Genomic DNA, 22,321 nt, shown 5'->3' on the forward strand with positions numbered 1-22,321 from the left:
AGGGTTTTGCACCTCTAATGTCTTACCTGCATGGTATATAACATTATTTTATTGTGCTCCGTCTATTCATCTACAGTCTACATCACACGCAGCAAGCCACCAACCGCTGTTTGGTGGAGCGTACTTCTGGTACCACTACCTGATTTCCCCCTCGCTTCTGTGTTCCAGTCGCGAATGGCGCGTTGGAATGTCGGTAAGTCTCTGCATTAGCTCTAATTTCTCGAACTTTCTCGTCGTGGTCATTTCGCGAGATGTGTGTGGGAGTAAGAAATGTGTTGCCGACTCTTCCCGGAAAGTGCTCGCTGGAAGTTTCAATAGTGAACCTCCAAGACCTAAGTGATGCAGATGCCTCGCCTGCACCGTCTGTCACTGGAGTTTGTTGAGTATCTCTACAACTCTCTCACGCCGACTAAACGACCCCGCGACGAAACGCACCGACCTTCTCTGCATTTTCTCTGTCTCATTTACCAGTCCACCCTCGTAAGGATCCAACAATACTCAAGAATCGGTCGAACAAGCGCTTTGTAAGGCACTTCCTTCGTGGATGAGTTCGCATTTTTCTTCCTATGTATCTGACACTGGCCTTTGCTTTTCCTACTATTTGTTTTATATGATCACTTCATTTAAGGTAGCTCTGAATAGCTACTTCTAGATATTTCACGGTAAATACTGTTTCTTGCAGTTTTTCGTTAATAGTGTATTTTCGCAGTTGTGGAATTTTTTCGCTTGTATTTATTTACGTTCAGGGTCAACTGCCAGAGCCTGCACCATTCAGAAGTCTTCTGTACAGGGTCGTCATAATTAAATTTTCCCTGCTCGAGAGTGACCACATGAAAAATGAGTGATCGTAGTAGAATGAAACCTTGTGGAAATATTTGTACGGACATGAGTAAGAGAAATAACCAATAAATCATTGCAAGAAACAAATTTTAATTCTCACATTAGATGGCAACAGGTTACAAATATTGCTCAACGTGATGACCATCTATATCCACGTCGCACTTCACCTGCCGTAGCCGTCAGCGGTCCACAATCCCACAACATGCCACAGCAGTCCACCGACCACACCGCCGGCCCACAACGAATCCAGGGTTATTGAGCGGTTCGACCCCCTAGTGGACCAACCCCCCGCCCCCTCTCCCCTCCCCCAGGGAACGTCTCATACCAGACACCAGACGAGTATGAAATGATAATTAAATAGACACCCTAGCTGCAAGCAGGCGTTGATATACTTTATTGGGGACATGCTGAAAATGTGTGCCCCGACCGGGACTCGAACCCGGGATCTCCTGCTTACATGGCAGACGCTCTATCCATCTGAGCTACCGCGGGCACAGAGGATAGTGCATCTGCAGGGACTTATCCCTTGCACTCTCCCCGTGAGATCCACATTTCCAACATGTCCACAACACTACTTTCGTAGTGCGCCTAATAGATGTTTGCCCATCATACTCGTTACTCGTGGCAGATTAATCTACAAAGTCCCGTACGAGTTCGGGCATAGCGTGTGCGTTCGCACAAGAAGGTCAAAGGCCGGGAACCCGTATTTTTAACTATATATGATGGTAGTATCTGTTCCCGAAAGAACAGTTACGCGCACTACGAATGTAGTGTTGTGGACATGTTGGGAATGTGGATCTCACGGGGAGCGTGCAAGGGATAAGTCCCTGCAGACGCACTAGCCTCTGCGCCCGCGGTGGCTCAGATGGATAGGGCGTCTGCCATGTAAGCAGGAGATCCCGGGTTCGAGTCCCGGTCGGGGCACACATTTTCAACATGTCCCCAATAAAGTATATCAACGCCTGCTTGCAGCTAGGGTGTCTATTTAATTATCATTTCATTTCTAGCAAAGCTGCATGGTCATTGACGGTAACTGTTCTTTCGGGAACAGATACTACCGTCATATATAGTTAAAAACCAGACGAGTATGTTTGCGTGGTAGATTAATTGTGGTGCACGCGTACGTGGAGACAGTGTTTGCTCAGCAATTGCAGTGCAACTGAGGCGGAATAAGGGGAACCAGCCCGCATTCGCCAAGGCAGATGAGAAACCGCCTTAAAAACTGTCCACAGGCCGGCTGGCTCACCGGACCTCAACACTAACTCCCCGAGCGGAAAGTAACAATAACAAGTCTTTGCTGTTAGATTTAGTAGCATCCGGCCTACCTTACATTTCAAGGTGTTGGGTTATCTGTATTGTAAATGAAATAAAGAAATAACTAATACGGTAAACAGTTCTCTGCCTACAGTGGCTCAATTAGTGTGACAGTTTAACTAAAACCATCGGGTATACTGGTCGTGGCTCGCTAACACCATGGACTCCCGGTTCCCCAGATTTGCACTCGTTGGGTATTTTTGTGTGGGAATATTTAACAGCTTAACTGTGTTCTAGCCCTGTTAATAGTGTCGATGAGCGGGAAGAACGCATTTTGGGTTGTTGGAAATGCTTTTGGAACACGTCTAGGATTTTTGAACATGGACGGGCATCGAGGAGCAGACCTGCTGAATCCTGCCTTCACGTGAACGGTAACCATGTGGAACACTTCTAATGTGATTGTCCTCAAGTGCCTGTCTGCAGTTTCGATCCTTGGGAACTCTGTTATAAGGTGTTCATGTACATTTTTTAAAAAAAAATTTCTTTATTCAAAATTATTACAATTATACATGTTAACCCACTACCTAAATACATCAGTGGGTCCAATTTCATGTTTTACATATCTTCAGCTATTGTTTCTACACTACAGGCAAGTACTTTTTAATTGCTGTACCACTACGGGGATTTATAAACTTCTATTGTTCAGTTTCTACCTATGTCTAAGTGTTGGTTGTTTTATATCTTCCTCTCAACTCTATTATTAAGGTACATCTAACTTATCCTACTAAACCTATGCTACCTGCAGCGTTACAGAGATACGTCGTATCGGGGAAAACAGTGGTTTCCGGACCTACGTCTAATCGGGTTATTTGCTTGTTCCATAGTCCTCTAATCGTTACTTTTGTTTGTACTGGGGCGAGTAGTAGTAGTAGTAGTAGTAGTAAAGTCATTTCTGCTCACGTCGATGTTAGCTTCTCATTTATCGGCTCACTGTGTACTTCAAAGTCGCTCCAAAGACTTTTTAAGGTTACAGGGACTTGTTTACTCACAAATCATTAAATCTAAAAAGTTTTTGCAATTTATGGCGAAAAGATCAACTAATCGCCAGAGCAGGTGCCTATCCGAAATTGTATGCTTTTTTGAGCTTCACAAGCGTCATAACGCAACTGTTGCGACTAAAAACATTTACATGTTTATCCGAGTGCATTAGACGTTCGTAAATGCCAAAAGCAATTTTCTAAGTTCAAATCTGGTAATTTTGATCTTTCAGACTTCTGTCGATCAGGAAGACCAACCACTTTAGACAATGACATGCTAAGGGCTGAAGTGGAAGCAAACCCATGTCAGACAATCGAGGAACTGTCAAACACCATTCACCACTCTTGGTCGACCATCAAACGAAATTTGTTGCAGACTGACAAAGTAAGCAAGCGTTTGGGTCCCGTATACCCTGTCCGAAAAAAAAAAAACCGGGAATTTTTTGATCGCTTGATCACTGGATATGAAAAATGGGACCTCTGTGCTAATTCAAAACGCCAAAACCAGTGGTTTTCTTCGAATGAATCGCCACGACGTACAGCTAAGCCAGATTTACACCCCAAAAAGTCGCTCTTGTGTGTTTGATGGAAAATTCACGTGGTCCTTCATTTCGAGGTGCTGAAACATGGACAAACTGTGAATGGGGAGACCTTTACTGTAAACAACTGGATCGAATAAATCAATGTTTACTTGAAAAGTGCCTTATGATCTTCCACCGAAAAGGAATTGTTTTGTAACAAGATATTGTGAGGTCGCTCTGCGAAAGTTGAACCCTGGAAAAAAAAATCAATGAAATCGAGTGGGAGATAACGCCTCGCCCATCATACTCGCCTGATATTGTGTCAACAGATTTCCATTAATTCCGATCGCTACAACATTTTCTAAATGGCAAATGCGCAATCGTTAAACCTGAAACTTCCCCTTAGAACAATTTTTACACGACTGTGCTTAAACTGACACACAATAATTTTAGCGCAACGCAATCTGACTATCAAAAATCCCTACAAAGGAATGGCCCTGACTAACTTTAACCTATACCTTTCACAAATCACTTACCTCACTGACTGTGTAGATCGTGTTACTCTCTAAGAAAAACTCAAGTTTTATGGAACTGATGGCTTTACAGAAAGCTGGTTTGAAACATACTTAACAGACAAATGCAAAAAGTAATGCTGAATAATTCCACTCTTATCCCTTACATTTGTGAATGACCTTCCACTCAAACATTTAACAAGTAAAATTGGTACACCTACACAGATAATATTAGTGTTGTAATAAATCCCATTAGAAAGAAAGCAATAGAAGAGTTAATAAATGATGTTTTCCAAAGCATTGTTAAGCGAGTCTCTGAGAATGGACTCTCCATAAATTTTGATAAAAACCACACTACGTTCAGTTCTGTACGACAAAGTCATGCCAACAATTGATGAAGCATGTGAGCAGGAGTCAGTAAATACAGCAGAATGCTCTAAATTTATGGGTGTACATAATGAACTGGAAGAATACTAATGAGCTTCTCAAATAGTTAAGTTCAGCTACTTCTGCTCTTCGTATAATTGCTAATCCTGGAAACAAACCTACCAGCCTCCTGATGTATTTTGCATATTTCCACTCAATAATGTCTTACGGAATAATTTGCTGGGGTAAATTGTCACTTACAAAGAAAGTACTGACAGCGCAAACCGAGGAGTAAGAATAATATGCACTGTTCAAGTCATTTAACTGCGCTGTCGCAATACATGTATTCGCTAACGAAATTGTCATAAATAATCCATCACAGTTTGAAAAGAACATTGAGGTGCACACGTACAGGACTAGAGGGAAGAATAACCTTTATTACCCGGTGTTAAAGCTGCCAGTAGCACAGAAAGGAGCTCAGTACGCAGCGACAAAAATTTTTGATCATTTTCCCAATAAGGCAAAACGTTTGACAGATAGCGAAGGAAGTTTTAAATCTAATTCAAAATCATATCTCCAGGACGATTCTTTCTATTCCATTGATGTACTGCTATTTAAAATCCGGAATCCAGTTTAAAAAATTGTTTTTAATTATAGTTGAATGAGTAGGACAACAGTTGCATGTTCATTCATGTTAACACAAATCATTATACATAACCTATAAAGTGACTCGTTCCACATCATACCACTGTAAAAAAAATCGTTCAAATAATCTGTGGAACATGTAACTGACTAACTGAACGTGGACATCAGGACGACGTCCAAGAAGCCATCTCCAGATATGATGGTCAAAAACAAATTGAGAACAAATTGATTTTCATCAATCCGACATTAAAATTTTGCACACTATATGGCAAAAAGTCGTTGAGGATGATTACGTCATTCGTTAAGAATAAAAACTTGTAAAAATTTATCTGTTTGAATGTAAATAAACCATATTACTTTCTGTCCCCCTAATATCCATAGTAGTCAAACACTTATTTACACTGAAGAGTCAAAGAAACTGGTATAGGCATGGGTATTCAAATACCGAGATATGTAAACTGGCAGAACACGGAGCTGTGGTCGGCAACGCCTATATAAGACAACAAGTGTCTGGCGCAGTTGTTAGATCGGCTACTGTTGCTACAACGGTAGGTTATTAAGATTTAAGTGAGTTTGAACGTGGAGTTATAGCCGGCTCACGAACGTTGGGACACAGTATCTCCGAGGTAAGAATGAACTGAGGATCTTCACGTACGACCATTTCACGAGTGCACTGTGAATATCAGGAATCCGGTAAAACATCAAACCTCTGACATCGATGCGGCCGGGAGAAGATCTTTCGAGAACGTGACCAACGACGACTGAAGAGAATCATTCAACGGGACAAAAGTGCAGCCCTTCCGCAAATTGCTGCAGATTTCAATCGAAACATCATCGATACAGTATTTCAGAGCCAAAGGTCCACTCGTGTAGCCTTGATGACTGCACGACACTAAGCTTTACTCCTCGCCTGGGCCCGTCAACACAGACATTGGACTGTTGATGACTGGAAACGTTTGCCTGGTCGGACGGGTCTCGTGTCAAATTGTATCGAGCGGATGGACGTGTACGGGTATGGAGACAATCTCAGGAATCGATGGACCCTGCATTCCAGTAGGGGGCTCTTCAAGCTGGTGGAGGCTGTGTAATGGCGTGGGGCGTGTGCAGTTGGAGTGATATTGCACCCCTGATACGTCTAGATACGATTCTGGCAGATGACACGTACGTAAGCATCCTGTCTGATCACCTGCATCAGTTCATGTCCATTGTGCATTCCGACGGACGTGGACAATTCCATCAGGACAATGCGTCACCCATAAGCCCAGAATTTCTACGAAGTGGCTCCAGGTACACTCTTCTGAGTTTAAACACTTCCGCTGGCCACCAAACTCCCCAGACATGAACATTATTGAGCATATCTGGGATACCTTGTAACGTGCTGTTCAGAAGAGATCTCCACCCCCTCGTACTCTTACGGATTTATGGACAACCCTGCAGAATTCTTGGTGCCAATTCCCTTCAGAACTAATTCAGACATTAGTTGAATCCATGTCAAATCGCGTTGCGGCACTTCCGCGTGATCCGCGTTGCGGCATTTCCGCGTGATAGCGGGTGCCCTACACGATGTTAGGCAGGTGTACTAGTTTCTTTGGCTCTTCAGTATAATAAATACTTACCTCCCTGAAAAGGTACCTACAAGGTGACTTCGCTGTACACCGTACACATCTCATATTGCTGGCTTTCGTACAGCCAGTACTTTCTATGCGATGACCTGGCTGTCGCAATTTTCGCAAACGTCAGCGTGTTTAGCAGACGAGGCGTGCCAAATGAACTGCCGCGTCCCGCTTACTTTTGAGCGATGCCAGGTAAGATGGCCGGGTGACATCAGAGGCTGGCTTCGTACTGGGGCGGAGAAAGCCCGCCCGCTCATCGGGATGCGTCCGCGGGTCGGTATAGCGCTGGCGCTGACCTTGGGGCCAGGAGAGAGAGCAGGGCTGGGCGAGGCGGCGCTCGGCGCCTCGGTGTGAGTCAGCGCGCCCAGCCCCGGGCTTTCTTCCGCCGCAGGAGTGGCCGCAGGGCACACCGCCTGCCAACCGGGCGGTAAGCCACGCCTCGGGACGCCAGAAAGTGGCGGTCGGGCGCCGGCGGTCGGGCGCTAAGGCCGTCGGCACACGCACCGTGCATTCGAACGTCAACATTGAGCGTGCCGAGTTCACCGCGCTGCTGCACGCTTAGAAACGGTGCGGCTTGTGCGTACGCTACGAGTGTCTCGACGATGGATACTTCTCGTACAGCCCACACCAGTGGTCGTAAAACTTTTTTGCTCGAGAGCCGAATTTTACACTGTAGGGCGACATCTCGGGCAGCATTAAGTATGGTTGTGCGGAGGTAAGAGAGGAGAGAGGAGGGGCGGTGAAGGTGATGGGGGAGTCAAGTTGGTAGTAAGGTGGCCACTTAGAGTGAAATTAAATTTTCACCAACCCATTGATATTAATAGAAGCTTACAACTTACACATTTTTAATCTTCATGTTATAAAGTATGACACCAAATATTTTTAAGTGAAAAAGAAAATAATATAGCACAGGAACCACATCCATTTGTTAAGGCTTACAAGGTGTCGACCCTTCCATACCTAAGTGGGTAATGTGGCCTGTATCATCGCAACGATATCCCACGTTTGTTTTCCTTATTTCCGGTAACAATATCCCACGTTTGATTTCCTGATGCCCGGTAATATTTTTCAGACATAGTCAGGACCTGCCAACGGCTTTGCTGCAATGGTGACACGGGTAAGATCACCGAAGTCAAGTGCTGTCGGGCTTCGTTAGCTCCTGGTTGGGCCACCGTCCTGTCCGCCGAGCCCCGTTGGCAAGCGGGGTGCGTTCTGGCCTTGGGAGGACAATTGAGGGCCCACTTGATGGGGAAGTAGCGGCTCCGGCCATGAAAACTGACAAGGACGGGACAGCAGTGTGCTGACCACATCCCCCTCCATATCTGCGTCCAGTGACGCCTGTGGTCTGAGGATGACACGGCGGTCGGTCGGTACTTTTTGGCCTTTAGGGTTCAAATGGTTCAAATGGCTCTGAGCACTATGGGACTTGACATCTGAGGTCATCAGTACCCTAGAACTTAGAACTACTTAAACCCAACCAACCCAAGGACATCACACACACCCATGCCCGAGGCAGGATTTGAACCTGCGACAGTAGTGGTCACGCGGTTCCAGACTGAAACGCCTAGAACCACTCGACCACTCCGGCCGGCGGCCTTTAGGGACCTAGTATCTGTAAGAATCCCAGGCCACTGCAGCACACCATTTTCAATCGATCTTTTGTAGTAAGCCTAATGTAAGAGGACCGATACTGTTTTAAAATATATAATTTAATTAATTCAAAATTGTCACGGCGGATAATAGCTATTTATATAGAAGAGTTTACTCCTATTGGGATAGACAATTTGACCACTTTGCCTGAGGAGTAGTGTTCCCATTTTTCCCGATCGAACACCATGCCGGCATTACTGATCCACTTAAGATAAAATCTGCATTTACATGCCAAAACGGGTCGTTTAAATATTGATGTACAGGTAAAATAGATACACATAAGCTAACAAAAATAACTGAAATGGTTTACCTTACATTAGACGACTTGGAGTCAAACAAATTTTATTTAAAATTAACGGAACAATCTCTCTGTCTCAATCTCGATGACAACAATGGTGACGTATATTAGAATTACTCTGACCACTTCTCGTCAGACAGCTGCGTTGTTCAGGGCAAAAAATATTCAGTGACTACTTTTCCCGTCCTGGCCACTTTACCACACGTTCCCCTACTGATCTTAGCGTTAACTGGAAAACTACGTCAATTACTATGTTATACGTATTAATTAATAACAGTAACTGCAATATGAGACACGATCAAAATGGTTCAAATGGCTCTGAGCACTATGGGACTTGACATCTGAGGTCATCAGTCCCATAGAACTTAGAACTACACCACTGGCCATTAAAATTGCTACACCACGAAGATGACGTGCCACAGACGCGAAATTTAACAGACAGGAAGAAGGTGCTGTGATATGCAAATGATTAGGTTTTCAGAGCATTCACACAAGGCTGGCGCCGGTTGCCACACCTACAACTTGCTGACATGAGGAAAGTTTCCAACCGATTTCTCATACACAAACAGCACTAGACCGGCGTTGCCTGGTGAAACGTTGTTGTGACGCCTCGTGTAAGGAGGAGAAATGCGTGGCATCACGTTTTCGACTTTGATAATGGTCGGATTGCAACCTATCGTGATTGCGGTTTATCGTATCGCGACATTGCTGCTCGCGTTGGTATATATACAATGACTGCTAGCAGAATATGGAATCGGTGGGTTCAGGAGGGTAATGCGGAACGCCGTGCTGGATCCCAACGGCCTCGTATCAGTAGCAGTCGAGATGACAGGAATCTTATCCGCATGGCTGTAACAGATCGTGCAGCCACGTCTCTATCCCTAAGTCAACAAATAGGGACGTTTGCAAGACAACAACCATCTGCACGAACAGTTCGACGACGTTTGCAGCTGCATGAACTATCAGCTCGGAGCCATGACTGCGGTTACCCTTGACGCTGCATCACAGACAGGAGCGCCTGCGATGGTGTACTCAACGACGAACCTGGGTGCACGAATGGTAAAACGTCATTTTTTCGGATGAATCCAGGTTCTGTTTACAGCATCATGATGGTCGAATCTGTGTTTGGCGACATTGCGGTGAACGCACACTGGAAGCGTATATTCGTCATCGCCATACGGGCGTATCACCCGGCGAGATGGTATGGGGTGCCATTGGTTACACGTCTCGGTCACCTCTTGTACGCATTGACAGCACTTTGAACAGTGGACGTTACATTTCAGATGTGTTACGACCCGTCGCTCTACCCTTCATTCGATCCCTGCGAAACGTCTGGTCAATGGTGGTCGAGCAACAGGCTCGTCACAATACGCCAGTCACTACTGTTGATGAACTGTGGTATCGTGTTCAAGCTGCACGGGCAGCTGTACCTGTACACGCCATCCAAGCTGTGTTTGACTCGATGCCCAGGCGTATCAAGGCCGTTATTACGGCCAGAAGTTGTTGTTCAGGGTACTGATTTCTCAGGATCTATTGCGTGAAAATGTAATCACATGTCGTTTCTAGTATAATATATTTGTCCAATGAATACCCGTTTATCATCTGCATTTCTTCTTGGTGTAGCAATTTTAATGGCCAGTAGCATACTTAAACCTAACTAACCTAAGAACATCACACACATCCGTGCCCGAGGCAGGATTCGAACCTGCGGCCGTAGCAGCAGTGCGGTTGCGGACTGAAGCGCCTAGAACCGTTCGGCCTCAGCGGCCAGCTGAGACGCGATTAGAAATGGTTACTAGATGTTTTGAATGTCAATTTAATTTTCCTCTAATCATTGTATTGTATTAAAACGGCCTCAATCTGATTTCAAAATGCTTCTTTTTGGCACTTAAATCACAGCACGCGATCACAGCAATTTGCGCACGTTCGTGAGTTTTCAGCACTGGAAGACAATCAGTAAAATATTGCCCCTCTCATTTCTATTAACTCCGCACTGCCGCGCTACTTAGCACGCTATCAGTGAGGTAAGTGGCTAACTCTACTTAATTCACGGACGAATTCACCAACGTCTGTTAGAATTAGACACATCTTAAGATATTACTGTCTCAGTAATTATTTATGCTTGTTACTGAGCAAGAAAATACATTCTTAAGAAACTGTTAACGTGAAATGAAGTTTTTGGATTCTGCTGTTAAATGCTTATTAGTATAAAATACGACTGAGAATCGCGGCACGCACGAGCTGACCACCACTAGTCTACGCATTAACGTGGTCACCAACGAAGTCAATTTCCTCTTCGTTTCACTTTACCTGCAATTTCCTTGGATGGTATATAGCAGTAATCCCAGAAAAATAATCACGTTTCAAAAAGGGGAGTTTGTGTAATAACACATTTATAACAAAACAAATTATTGAGAAACGTCGGGAACTTGGCTTCAAAATGCATTTAGCATTGTTTTATATGAGAAAGACTTTGACAAGGTAAATAGACCCCCTTTGTGTGAAATACCTTATTAACAGCCTAAAGAGTCTAAACGTGAATGCAAAAATAGTTATAAGTTAAAGATAGAAAATTTCAGATGAAATTTCTATAAATCAAGGTGGTCGACAAGGGTGCCGTCTGACACCAACTTCATTTAATTTATACAATGACGACCTAGTTATGAAGCAGAAAAATGAAATACAGTTAGGAATTAAAGTAAGATTTTGTGCTATTAAATACTCTGTTATATGCCGATGACCATATAATTATTGAGGAAACAGAACATAATTTATAAAGATCAGTATATTGATTGAGCCAGAACGTGATATATTACAGCTCAACTATATATGCAAATATTAAAAAGATAATTGCTTTCAAATGAAAGAATCCAATTGCTTTCAAAGGAATGAATCCAATCAGAAAAGAATAATAAATGAAAAAAATATTATAACAAATATCCCACTCTAGTTATCTAGGATGTGACATTAGTTTTAACTAGGACAAAGATATTGAGAAGAATGTTAGTAAATATCAAACTGTCTGCGGAACAGTTGGAAGAACCTTGGAAAGAAAAACATGCAAGGAAACACAAATGAAATTCTACAAAATCATGGCTTTACATACTCTTATGAATGGTTACGAATGATGGACGGTAACAAAAAAAGAAAAATCACGTTAAAGACAGCAGTGATGTTCATGAGATATGTAAGGGGACGTAATAAGATGGATAAAATAAGGAACTAAACGATAAGGTCAGTTTAAAAATATTTTCAGTTAATGACAAGATAGAAGAGAACGGAATGAAATGGACCATGTTGATAGAATGACAGAAGACAGATCCCAAAAAACAATAATGAATTACTGGCCGACTGAAAAGAAATAACTACGTGAACTTCGTAAGAGAAGGATGGACGGATGATAGCGACTGGAGCAGCTGACTACAAAACCTAATCCTTGAAGGGAGATGATGAGGATGTCTAGACTGCAGCATAATACCAAGACCGTCTACCACCGGCTTCGAGCGTCGGTTTCCTTAGGCATGTAATTCACTGATTGGCAATGCAGACTTTCACTCAGTGCTGTTCAGTTTCGGCAGTTTTTTGCAACGTCCACATAACCACCCAGCCTTCCGTTATCGGTTGCCAACGGCTAAGCCCGAGCTGACACGGCATTCCGTTAAGTCGACGCTGCAGACTTTGTGCGTGCCCCCCTGGCGGGACACTAAGCAGGCCGTAGCTATGCTACAGGCACAGACGCTGACCTGGGGCTTCGATTACGAACCGAATGCGCTCACGGATCAATCAGAGCAATATTCTTCACTGGAAACCTTGATTCACCGAGCGAAAACTATGTTTCTCAATGGCAACCTACCCACGGTGAAGGATCATCATTTTGCTACCACATGCTGATGCGACAAAAATCATGGGACAGCGATATGCACATATACACATAGTGTAGTACTGCGCACGCAAGGTATAAAACGGATTGGCGGAGCTGTCATTTGTACTCAGGTGATTCATGTGAAAAGATTTCCTACGTGATTGTGGCCGCACGACGGGGAATTAACAGACTCTGAAGGTTGTAACCTCCCCACAAAAATTGGAATAAATAATAATAATATGAATATGATTCTAAGTTTAGTGTAGCCTCAGAACAAAATTGGTTCTCATTTATAACCTCCCTACAGAAATTCATTCACATTTAACCTCCACACAAAATTTGTTTCCCATTTAATGTACCCACAAAATTCTTTTCTCATCTAATGTAAGCTCGAAACAGAAAAATTCCTAAACCTCGTAATAAAAAATAAATTCAGTAACCTGGTAAATTTTGGACGACAGCAGTGCTGCGTCATGGCCCTGTAAGGTCATTCTGAATAAAAAAGGAAAAAATTCTTACCTCAATAAAATTGTCGAATATATCTGCTCTTACAATAAATTTTTCCGGCACAGCTCTGTTAGATGTACGGACCATTACATTTCGACAATCGTTAGGGAATTCGGTATTTCGAGATCCATAGCATCAATAGTGTACCGAGAATAACAAATTTCAGGCATTACCTGTCACCACTGACATCTCAAGAGCCGACGGCCTTCAGTTAACAACAGAGAGCAGGGATGTTTGCATAGAGTTGTAAGTGCTAGCAGACAAGCAACACTGCGTGAAATAGCCGACATATGACGAACGAATCCATTAGGACAATGAGGCGAAATATGGCGTTAATAGGCTATATCAGCAGACGACCGACGCGAGTGCCTTTGCTAACACCACGACATCGCGTGCAGATCCTCGCCTGGGCTCGTGACCATATCGGTTGGACCCTAGAGGACTGGAAATCCGTGGCTTGGTCAGATGAGACCCGACTCCATTTGTTAACAGGTGATGGTACGGTTCAAATGTGACGCAAACCCCACGAAGCTAGGGACGCAAGATTCCAACAAGGCACTGTGCAAGCTAGTGGTGGTTTCTGTAACAGTGTGAGCTCTGTTTACATGAGATGTACTGGGTCTTCTGGTCCAACTGAAACGATCATTGACTGGAGATCGTTATTTTCGGCTACTTGGAGACCATTTGTAGCCATTGATGGACTTCATGTCCACAAACAACGATGGAATTGTCACTGGGCCACAGTTGTTCGCGATTGCTTTGAAGAACATTGTGGAAAGTTCGAGTGAATGATTTGGCCACCTAAATCTCCCGGCATGAATCCCATCTAACATTTATGGGACGTAATCAAGAGTTCAGTTTGTGCACAAAATTCTGCACAAGCAATCCTTTGCCTGTTATGGACGCTTATAGGTAAGGCATGGCTCAATATTTCTACTGGGGACTTCCTGGCTCGGTACAGAAGTTTTTGACACGATATTAGGAGCTGTCTCATGACTTTTGTCAAATGGTTCAAATGGCTCTGAGCACTATGGGACTTAACATCTGTGGTCATCAGTCCCCTAGAACATAGAACTACTTAAACCTAACTAACCTAAGGACATCACACACATCCATGCCCGAGGCAGGATTCGAACCTGCGACCGTAGCAAGCGCGCGGTTCCGGACTGAGCGTCTAGAACCGCTAGACCACCGCGGCCGGCTGACTTTTGTCATCTCGGTGTATGCTGGCATAGCCTTCCACAGAATCGTTCGAGCTCTGAAACGAACCAAGTCATTCCGAGTAGAACGCTTCTGGGCAGCGTGTAAAGAAACATAGGGTTTCTTAAGCCTGAAGTCTATGTCATACCTTACAAATATAGGAAAACACACATGAAAAACACAGAGAATTGTATCTTGCTACGCTAATGAGATGATAAAGCATTACGACCACCTGCTGAATAGCGAGTTCATCAATCTTGGGAACGCAATAACTCAGCAATACTGGGTGACATGGATTACGGGCCAGTGGTCTGAGGTCGCAGAGCTGGCGGTCGATAGCGCACCAGATACGTTCTGTCGGGTTCATATCTGGCAAATTTTGTGGCAAAGGCGTCAACATGTGTTCAGTATCATGCTGCTCAAACCACTATTTCATGAGTTTGGCTTTGTGACACAAACCAACGACATCACCTGCAATTAAGGGTTTGAAATAAACATAAAGACGGCAGGTGAATCCGGATTTCCCTCTTGACGCAAACGGTCGCCTTGACCGCCTTGATTCTCCTGGCAGCCTTCCCATCCGACCCAAATTCCCAACCTGTCGTACGCAAGTACGGTTCCTACCCGTTCTCCTCGTGCTGGCAGTTCACCCTGACTCCCACATGAGTTCGGACGTAATGTGCGTCTGCAATGAAACAATTGTAAGAGCCTCCGCTCTCATAGACATGAAGATATATACATATACATATGTGTGTAAATCTTCATAAACAATTATCGTAATGGAAGATGCCATCGTGGTCGGGTAAGGGATGCATATAGTGCACAGTAATGTTCATGTAATCCACAGCCGTCATGGTTTCTTCGATTACTACCACAAGTCTAATAGTAACGGTGCATGATTCGCAGTTCGCCTGCAGGTATAACGAGAAAAGTGATTCCTCGCGTCACGTTTCCATTAATCCAAGATTGCATCTCGATGATCCCGTGATCACTGCAGTCTTAATTGACGATTTTGTTCGGTCAACGCGTACGGGTAGTCTGCTGTGGAACACCACGTTCAACAATTTGCGCTGAGCAGTGTGCCCCGGGACACTTGTGACAACACAGCAGTGTCAGATCTGACACAGACTGCCCTCTATCCTGCTTTACAGAGCGAGGAAACCTCCGAACACTATGTCAGTGAAGAGACGTGGACAACAAACATTTTGCCGCTTATTCGCGGTTTCACCGTCCTTCTACCATTTTCCATAGATGCTCACGATAGAAGCATGTGAAAAGCCGACCAGTTTCCCGGTTTCCAAGCTGTTCGTCCCCGGACGAGTCGTTTAAGTCAGTGGATTCATCAGTTACGGCCAGTGTCATCGCCAGTATGACTAACCGTAAATAACCGTGGTCGTTTGTGACTGTACAGGTGATTAATGTAAATCTGAATAAAAACCACTATTTCATGTGTATTTATTACCCCACAATCGATTTCATTCTAATTTAATATCATCATGTGAGCTGCAGGCCAACAAGACACATATTAGACTCAAAGCTACTAAAATATGCACGTAATATAGAGCTAAGACATGCAGTCTGAGTATCTTAATTTTACAAAGTGTTAGAACAGGGATTGGATGATGTCTACGATTGTGCCGGACGATCGGTGAAGTGTTTGTGTGTGCTTGTCGTGGTCCAGAATGTGAATCATAGCTCTGTATATGGTGATTAGTCAGCCGCTTAGGCCGAGCGGTTCAAGGCTCTTCAGTCCGGAACCGCGCCGCTGCTACGGTCGCAGGTTCGAATCCTGCCTCGGGCATGGATGTGTGTGATGTCCTTAGGTTAGTTAGGTTTAAGTAGTTCTAAGTCTAGGGGACTGATGACCTCAGATGTTAAGTCCCATAGTGCTTAGAGACATTTGAACCATTTTGTATGGTGATTAATTAACTACCCGTGGTCTAGAGGTAGTGTCTTTGATTAATTACCAAAACTTCCGCGGTACCGGGTATGGTATGGAACCCGCCACCGCTTAACTTCTGAATAAAAATCATTACTAATGGTGGCCAAAGAGTTCTGGCATGAGAAGTCACCCTCATTCAGCCAACAGCCTTGTTAAAGAGGGCGGAAGAAGGGAGAGTACCTCAGCGCACTCTCTTGCCCTGAGAGAAGCAATCTGGTACTAAAGAAGAAAGAATCAGCAGTGATCAACGTCATAAGGATGCAGAAGGCAATGTAAAACACTCCATTAAAGATAAGCAGGACATGTGGCCAGTAACTGAAAAAGTGTTATGACGATATCTCCATTGGCAAAAGATCCCGAAATAGTCCCCCATTCGGATCTCCGGGGACAGGAGGTGACCATGAGAAAAAGATTGAATAACCATCGAAAAGGTAATGCTCTACGAGTGGGGACGTACAATGTCAGAAGTTTGGATGTGGTAGGGAAGCTAGAAAATCTGAAAAGGGAAATGCTAAGGCTTTGTATAGATACAGTGGGGTTCAGTGAAGTGAAATGGAAAGAAGACAAGGATTTCTGGTCAGGTGGGTATAGGGTAGTATCAACAGCAGCAGAAAATGGTGTAACGGGAGTACAATTCGTTATAAAGAGGAAGGTAGGGCACAGATTGAATTACTGTGAGCAGTTATGTGATAACGTTGTTCTCATCAGAATCGACAGCAAACCAACACGCACAAAAATAGTTGATGTATACTTACCGGCGTCGCAAGCCGCAAATGAAGAGATAGACAAAGTATATGAGGTACTGAACGGGTAATTAAGTACGTTAAGGGAGATGAAAATCTAATAGCCGTGGCGGACCCGAATGCACTTGTAGGGGAAGAAACAGAGGAAAGTGTTACTCGAGGATATGGCTTCGTACTAGGAGTGAGAGAAGAGGGAGATTAATTGAGATCTGCAATAAATTTCTGCTAGTAATAGCGAATACCCTTTTCAATAATCACAATAGGATAAGGTATACTTGGAAAAGGGCAGGAGATACTGCAAGATTTTAGTTAGATTATGTCATGTTCAGGCAGAGATTCCGAAACCAGATATTGGATTGTAAGGTGTACCCAGTAGTAGATATAGACTCAGATCATAATTTAGTTGTGACGAAGAGTAGACTGAAATTTAAGAGACTAATCAAGATGAATCATTGCACAAAGAAGGCGGATACTGAAGTACCAAGGAATGAAGAAATACGCTTGAAATTCTCTTTGGATACGGGTACTGCGATAAGAAATAGCTCAGTAGGCAGTAGTTGGAATCAGAAACATAGGTACGAGAAAACTAGCTGCGAAGAAACCAGCGGTAAGAGAAGAAATACTTCAGCTGATCGATGAAGGGGGAAAGTGTAAAAATTATCATGGAAATTCTGGAATACAGAAATACAAGTAACTTAGGAACGAAATAAATAGGGGTGCTGGAAAGCTAAGGCAAAATGGCTGAATGAAAACTGTGAAGAAATCGAATAATAAATGATGTCCGGAAGGACTGACTCAGCATATACACTCCTGGAAATTGAAATAAGAACACCGTGAATTCATTGTCCCAGGAAGGGGAAACTTTATTGACACATTCCTGGGGTCAGATACATCACATGATCACACTGACAGAACCACAGGCACATAGACACAGGCAACAGAGCATGCACAATGTCGGCACTAGTACAGTGTATATCCACCTTTCGCAGCAATGCAGGCTGCTATTCTCCCATGGAGACGATCGTAGAGATGCTGGATGTAGTCCTGTGGAACGGCTTGCCATGCCATTTCCACCTGGCGCCTCAGTTCGACCAGGGTTCGTGCTGGACGTGCAGACCGCGTGAGACGACGCTTCATCCAGTCCCAAATATGCTCAATGGGGGACAGATCCGGAGATCTTGCTGGCCAAGGTAGTTGACTTACACCTTCTAGAGCACGTTGGATGGCACGGGATACATGCGGACGTGCATTGTCCTGTTGGAACAGCAAGTTCCCTTGCCGGTCTAGGAATGGTAGAACGATGGGTTCGATGACGGTTTGGATGTACCGTGCACTATTCAGTGTCCCCTCGACGATCACCACTGGTGTACGGCCAGTGTAGGAGATCGCTCCCCACACCATGATGCCGGGTGTTGGCCCTGTGTGCCTCGGTCGTATGCAGTCCTGATTGTGGCGCTCACCTGCACGGCGCCAAACACGCATACGACCATCATTGGCACCAAGGCAGAAGCGACTCTCATCGCTGAAGACGACACGTCTCCATTCGTCCCTCCATTCACGCCTGTCGCGACACCACTGGAGGCGGGCTGCACGATGTTGGGGCGTGAGCGGAAGACGGCCTAACGGTGTGCGGGACCGTAGCCCAGCTTCATGGAGACGGTTGCGAATGGTCCTCGCCGATACCCCAGGAGTAACAGTGTCCCTAATTTGCTGGGAAGTGGCGGTGCGGTCCCCTACGGCACTGCGTAGGATCCTACGGTCTTGGCGTGCATCCGTACGTCGCTGCGGTCCAGTCCCATGTCGACGGGCACGTGCACCTTCCGCCGACCACTGGCGACAACATCGATGTACTGTGGAGACCTCACGCCCCACGTGTTGAGCAATTCGGCGGTACGTCCACCCTGCCTCCCGCATGCCCACTATACGCCCTCGCTCAAAGTCCGTCAACTTCACATACGGTTCACGTCCACGCTGTTGCGGCATGCTACCAGTGTTAAAGACTGCGATGGAGCTCCGTATGCCACGGCAAACTGGCTGACACTGACGGCGGCGGTGCACAAATGCTGCGCAGCTAGCGCCATTCGACGGCCAACACCGCGGTTCCTGGTGTGTCCGCTGTGCCGTGCGTGTGATCATTGCTTGTACAGCCCTCTCGCAGTGTCCGGAGCAAGTATGGTGGGTCTGACACACCAGTGTCAATGTGTTCTTTTTTCCATTTCCAGGAGTGTATAAAAGTGGAAACAGGCTTCACTGAAACTAAAGCAAGAGTGGTAACATTAAGACTGCAATAGAGATTCTACCGTTAGTTGCAGAGGAGAGAGCAGATAGGTGGAAAGAGTAAACTGAAGATCTCTAAGAGGGGAAGACTTGTCTGATGGCGTCATAGAAGAAGAAAGAGGAGTCAACAGTGAAAAGTCAGGGGATCCGGTATTCGAATGATTTAAAAGAGTTTTGGAAGACTTAAGATTGAATAAGGTAGAAGGGGTGGATAACGTTCCATCAGAATTTCTAAAATCACTGCGGGGAAGTGGCAACAAAATTACTATTCACTTTGTGTGTAGAATGTTTGAGTCTGGCGACATACTGTTATATTTTCGGGAAAACGTCAGTCATACAATTACAGAGGTTGCAAAAGCCGACAAGAGCTAGAATTATTGCACAATCAGCTAACAGCTCCGGGCTGGAAGTCGTCATTGAGTACGCAGCGTTCAGTAATTGGGAGCACTTCCTCTGTCTATACTTACGTTGAGACGTTATCTGAACTCCGTCCTCGTGGCTGGGACTTCGCGTTTCTCGTCTGTAGAGCACAGAGAGGAGAAGACAGTATTAGAGTATGTTAGTCAGAGGACTGCCTTTTTCCGTCGTAGTGTTGGAAAGAGTTTATTTGTGGCTGGAGTTCTTCCATCGTCGCAGACGATTACGAGAACTATCACTTCGCCGCACTGGACGCACTTCATACGGTGATATCGCAAATTGCTTCGGCTTATTAGGGCTATTTCAGCTAAATAGCTGTGATCATGTTAGTTTATTTCCACTGAGGTTCCACATCAGCGTAGATCTTCTTTGAAAGTAGTATCTGCTAGTGTTTGGTACGTAGATGTCAGTCATTTAGCGTTATTGATAAAAGACCGTGCAGTCATAATAAGGGTCAGAGTTGGGCAGTTGATTAGTAATTTTACTTAGTAAATGCAAACTTTGTAATATAAAGTTTTTTTATCTACAATAAATATATAAGCAGGAACAACGTTTATCATCTAGTAGGATTAGTTGCCTTCATCATTCATTTATGTTCAGATTGTAATTTATACAAGTAAGAGATCCTAAGATCTGCTTCAGGGGGTCAGACAGGGCCAAATCTTCATTTTAGCATTGATTATTCTCCGTTGCGTACATTCATTTTACACCCGCCTGGAGTAGCATCATGGACAATTACCGCAGTCACGGACTCGCATCGCCACCAGGTGGCATACAAACTCGCAGAGGGCAGTGATCGTGAGTCAGCAGTGTATTAGTCTCGTAGAACTCAGTATCAACACATAAGGCTGCACTCGCTGAGCACAATTTATGACGTGTGCACTCGAAAAGATGTTGGTTATCTGTTCGGCAGTTGGTTTGTGGGAAAGCGTAATTAAAATGGCAGTTTCAGTACGAATGAGGGACTTCCCCTCATCACAGTTTGCTAGCAGTATTCGAAGATACTTATTGCCAGATTGTTAACTAGTTCTTGACTTCCTCTGTGGATCATTTGCATGACTTCTAACGAGATGATAGATTGCATCGAGAAAGATAATTGGTTCCACTGAAATGAAATACCTCTATTAGACAATATTTGATTACTTTCAAACTGCAGATTAAAGGAATATCTTTCTATCAGAAATGTGACGCGGTAAGCAAAGAATATGAGGGAGTTCTAAGTTACAGTTTGACGCTTGTCTCACAAATAAATATTTGGATATCAAATAATTGAAATATTACCTTCACATATGTTAAAAAGTAAATCGTGGAAGATTTGTTACGTAGTAAGCAACGTTCACGTGCATCGTTATCAACGAAGATATTCAGCAAATAACATGCCTGCACAACTGTACAGAAGCTAACCACTTAGACCAACTGCAGCTATTAAATTAGTGACAGCCAACAAATGGGGTTACATCAGGCTCTTCTTGAGCCGTGCAGGTGTGAAAAACAGAGAACTTCGTACTAGTGGGTCAGTGTCTAGAAATGCATCGCTAAAACGAAAGACTCATGGTCTAAACGAATTTCACACATAGCGTGATGATTTATATTCGGGTCATCTCCCATGAAAGTGGTTGTGAACGTTTGTGGAAAATTATTGCGACAACTATCAAATGAAGCTTAACAACTTCAGATACTGTGTAAGGAGTAACAACATTTGAAAAGCTGCTCGGTTGCTCGTATATTACAAGTATTTAAAGTCACTGTGATTCAGGTTTAAATTTATTGTTTATGTATTGTAGTAAACTAGAGATAGTGTTACAAAATCACATTGGACGCGATTTAGTGAACATGTTTAACCTACTTCTCTAGTTAAAAACAGACTCCAGTGATATTTGTCGTTGTAGCCCCACTTTCAGTAACATTTATATGGCATGCAATTTGTTCTTTGAACAGTTTGAGACTTTAATTCAGGCGAAAACATATTTTTTTATGCTGTCTAGATTGAGAAACTAATTTAAATGAATTCCACATATTAATTATGAAACTGTGCCTCAGTGTGACATTTGTAATAAATAAATAAAATATTTGATTGATGCAAACAGTTTCAAGAATATAGGAAAATTACAACGGTTTTTATTTTCACAAAACTTATCTACTTTTAGTCACTCTTATAAAGTTGTTTTGTAACTTATCGACTGACAGTGAACGACTTTCTATCGCAAACAACGAACGTAAACTATATGACAATATTCCCGGTATACATTGAAGAGCCAACGAAATTGGTATACCTGCCTAATATCGTGTAGGCCCTCGCGAGGACAAAGAAGTGCCAGAACACGACGTGACATGGACTCGAGTAATGTCGTAAGTAGTGCTGGAGTAAACTGACACCGCGAATCCCACAGGGCTGCTCATAAATCCCCAAGAGTACGAGGAGGTGGAGGTATCTTCTGAACAGAAAGACATCCCAGATATGCTAAATAATGTTCGTGACTGGGAAGTTTGGTGGCCAACGGAAGTGTTGAAACTCAGAACAGTGTTCCTGGAGCCACTCTGTAGCATTCCGGACGTCTCGTTGGTCGTATTATCCTGCTGGAATTGCCCAAGTCCGTCGGAATGCACAATGGATATGAACGGTGGCAGGTGATCAGA

The 22,321-nt window shown here is 44.1% G+C and overlaps 2 non-coding genes across 2 annotated transcripts; one reads left to right on the forward strand and one right to left on the reverse strand.

The window, feature by feature from the left end:
* Positions 1-1,258: 1,258 nt before the first annotated feature.
* Trnat-ugu (transfer RNA threonine (anticodon UGU)) lies at positions 1,259-1,333 on the reverse strand. Its single transcript has one exon. It is a non-coding gene; the product is annotated as a tRNA-Thr (tRNA).
* Positions 1,334-1,689: 356 nt separating this feature from the next.
* Trnat-ugu (transfer RNA threonine (anticodon UGU)) lies at positions 1,690-1,764 on the forward strand. The gene has a single exon. It is a non-coding gene; the product is annotated as a tRNA-Thr (tRNA).
* The last annotated feature ends 20,557 nt before the right edge of the window (positions 1,765-22,321 follow it).

Source organism: Schistocerca cancellata, chromosome 1, assembly GCF_023864275.1.
Source record: "Schistocerca cancellata isolate TAMUIC-IGC-003103 chromosome 1, iqSchCanc2.1, whole genome shotgun sequence".
Taxonomy (NCBI): Eukaryota; Metazoa; Arthropoda; class Insecta; order Orthoptera; family Acrididae; genus Schistocerca; species Schistocerca cancellata.